At 48.3% G+C, this 3,400-nt stretch overlaps 1 non-coding gene across 1 annotated transcript; it reads left to right on the top strand.

The window, feature by feature from the left end:
• Positions 1–2,744: 2,744 nt before the first annotated feature.
• On the top strand, positions 2,745–2,864 carry LOC138140882 (5S ribosomal RNA). The gene has a single exon (XR_011162792.1). It is a non-coding gene; the product is annotated as a 5S ribosomal RNA (ribosomal RNA).
• The last annotated feature ends 536 nt before the right edge of the window (positions 2,865–3,400 follow it).

Here is a 3,400-nt window from a genome sequence, read left to right as displayed (position 1 = left end):
CTCCAGGAAGCGAGCGAAGCTTACTTGGTCGGTCTGTTCGAGGACACGAATTTGTGCGCCATCCACGCCAAACGTGTAACCATCATGCCAAAGGACATCCAACTTGCCAGACGTATTCGGGGTGAACGCGCTTAAATTTTTCCACATCGTGTTTCGGAAGAACAACACGAAACACGAATTTTATAACAAAAAAATCGGTTCTTTTCAGAACCTCAAACTTTACAGGCAAAAAAAAAAATATATCGCCCTTCAACCGGAAATGAATAAAATAAAAATGTCAATAATCGGTCGGTCCTCTCGATTCGGGTTGGGTGCGGTCGTTCGTAAAATTTATTGCATCCTGTCATCACCTACCTGCCAGCTGATGCTATCTATTTTATTTGGTTTCGCCGTAAGGATAGTTTTATTTCTTTTTTTCGTCGTAGATTATCGTGTGGCCCTGAAAAGGGCCATTTGTGCGTGCCCCGTTGCCGGTAGTACGATGATGACGTCGGAACGAGGCACAGCCGAACGAACATGAGTCGAGTATCCATCCACGTTTCTCACTTTTTCCTCTTCGGCGAAGCGGCCTTTTTCACCTTGACAGGAATGGCTTTGGCTGTCTTGGGTTTGGGTGCTTTGGGTTTTTTAGTCGGACCAGCCTTGTTAGATTTCTTCGCTTTGGAAGGCGATCGGGGTTTCGGGGCGGCTCTAGTTTTCTTTTCTGCCGAGGAGGCGGCCGATTTCTTGGCTTTCGCTGCGGCGGCGGAGGCAGCGACGGCGCTCTTCTTTTCGGCAGCAGTCTTCTTCGCTTTGGGGGAGGCTTGTTTTTTGGCTGTCTTCGAGGAAGCCTTGTCGGAAGTCGTCGCGACGGCGGTACGTTTGGCGGATGATTTTTTCGTCTTGGATGCGGCGGACGAAGCGGGTTTCCTCTTGTCGGAGGCGGAGGCGACTTTGGCACCACCGGAGGTGGACGAGGCGAGCTTGAACGAACCCGACGCGCCCTTACCTTTCGTCTGAACCAGAGATCCCGACGCCACGGCGCCTTTCAGATATTTCTTGATGAAAGGGGCGACCTTTTCGGCGTCGACTTTGTAATTTGCGGCGACGAACTTCTTGATGGCCTGAAGAGACGATCCTCCGCGTTCCTTGAGTCCCTTGATGGCGTTGTTTACCATCTCGGATGTCGGAGGATGGGACGGTTTCGCCCTGGGATTTTTCGCTTTTTTCTCTTTCTTCGCGTGGGATTGAGGGGTGGCAGCGGAACCGGTGGTGACCGATGATGCTGTTTGATTTTCGACGTCGGCCATCTTTCACGTTAAAACGTTAAAAGTTAATAATAATTATTGAAAAAACACTTGCTCACACACGTACACTTCGAGCACCTCGTGAACGAGAATTGAACAAAAAATTTTCTAAGTCTTTATAAAATAGTCGCCACTGCGGACGGAAGACTGAACGCGCACCGCGTCCGCCGTCGAAGAAATTGCAGGCCTCGGAATCGTTGCCCGCGTGATGGCATCGTCCTCTTTCCTCGATCACCATCGCCACCGTGTGATCAAGCTGGCCGAACTCGGTTTCCGAAGTTTCCCTGGAGATAGCGAAGTTCGTCTCGGAACGTCGGTGGGTTTCGAATCAGGTACACGCCCCTCCAACCACCAGCCCTAAATCCGGGTCGTCACGGTTTCGATTCGGGACCGACGGTTTACGTCGGCGGTGCGGGGTAGACGCGTCGATTCCGGGAATCCATATTTCGTTCGCCGAAATATTGGTCCATCTCTTCCCGGAATACCGCGCCACCTTCTCGATTTTACGACATCTTCGCGTCGCCAAACGCTTCCGAAACGGTCGAAGCACAGAAAGGACCTGGTGTTCGAACCGAGGCAATTCCGACAACAGGATGCCGCGAACCGCCTCTCCGACGTTCAGGTCGATCGTTTTCGGCGGAAGTTGAAACGGGACGAGTCGACGACGGGTCCCGTTGCCGTCCGGACCCTTCGGGACGGCCGAAAGTCCGTCGAGAGGATCATCCGAAAGGAGACGGTCTTCATCGTCCGACCGATGCCGCACCTACGAGTTTTCCGATATTTTCTTCGACGGATCTTCAGGTTTTCTTCCTTTCTTCCGTCTTTCTCTCTTCGTAATTTCGTGTCCGACCTGCGTCGTCCGAAGTCGGGGTGAAGATCGAAGAAAAAACGCCAAAAATAACAACTCGTCAGCCACGCACACCGCGTTCGAATGTCTAACGGTCCAACTTGGATTTTCGAAGATCGCCGAATCCGAGGGACGATAAATAATAATAATAATAATAATAATGGTAATAAATAATAATGTTAATAATAATAATAATGATATGATGATTATAACGATAATTATTATAGATAGGTAAATAGAAACACAGGTCTCCTCTCGAAAATCGGAACTTCCTGATATTACTTACATATTTCGGTCGATCCAAATGTGGGAATCTCGTCGTCGTCGGAGCAAGCAGCGCGGTAGGTGGGGTGAAATTCTGGATTTTCCACCGCCGCCGGCGGTCGAAAAATGTGCGACGCGGGAGATCGCCAGTCCGTCTAGTAGTCTCTCTTGTCGTTAGAGCGTGACGTGGTGGTTGTTGTGGGATTTCCCGTTAGTTCGGTCCGACGTCGGTCGTCAGAGGGTAAGTGCATACGGAAACGAAACGCATCGCGTTTTGATGTTCATATTCGTGCATCGGAATGTTAAAAGCAATATATTTTACACCAACGATCACACCTAAACACCACGGCAACGGCCATACCACGTTGAAAAGCACCGGTTCTCGTCCGATCACCGAAGTTAAGCAACGTCGGGCGCGGTCAGTACTTGGATGGGTGACCGCTTGGGAACACCGCGTGCCGTTGCCCCCCAACACTTTTTTGTTTTTTTTTGAAATCCATAGCAACCACCGAACCGATTTGTTTTTCGTGCAGGTATTCGGAAACATGCACAGACCCGTATAATGTAGATTCATAGCTTTAAGTACTAGATAATTAAGAAAACAATTTTTTTTGTCGATTAATTGTAAACAATTGCAGAATAAAAACTCGTCAAACGGTAAAGGTTGTCGTTCGATCACCGAAGGTAAGCCACGCGGGCAGCGGTCAGCACTTGGACGGGTGACCGGTTCATTATATTCCTTCCGTGAGTTTAACAAAGATAACATATGCAAATGTCGTAAGTGCGACGAGGAAGACGGCGATCTTTTAATGTAAAAAAAATATATATTAGGTTACGCGTACATGCCACTTTGACTGCTGCTTTATTTTTTTGGTTTTTAAATAATTAGAGATCTGAATTCAACATATCAGTTCTATGTTATAATGGACAGACAATGTTGTATTCTTGGCCCTAACACGTTAAGACCAACATAAAAACTAGAATAACTTACCATTCGTTAAAC

The sequence above is a fragment of the Tenebrio molitor genome, unplaced genomic scaffold (genome assembly GCF_963966145.1).
Source record: "Tenebrio molitor unplaced genomic scaffold, icTenMoli1.1 SCAFFOLD_501, whole genome shotgun sequence".
NCBI lineage: Eukaryota > Metazoa > Arthropoda > Insecta > Coleoptera > Tenebrionidae > Tenebrio > Tenebrio molitor.
This window is presented reverse-complemented; position numbering and strand designations above follow the sequence as displayed.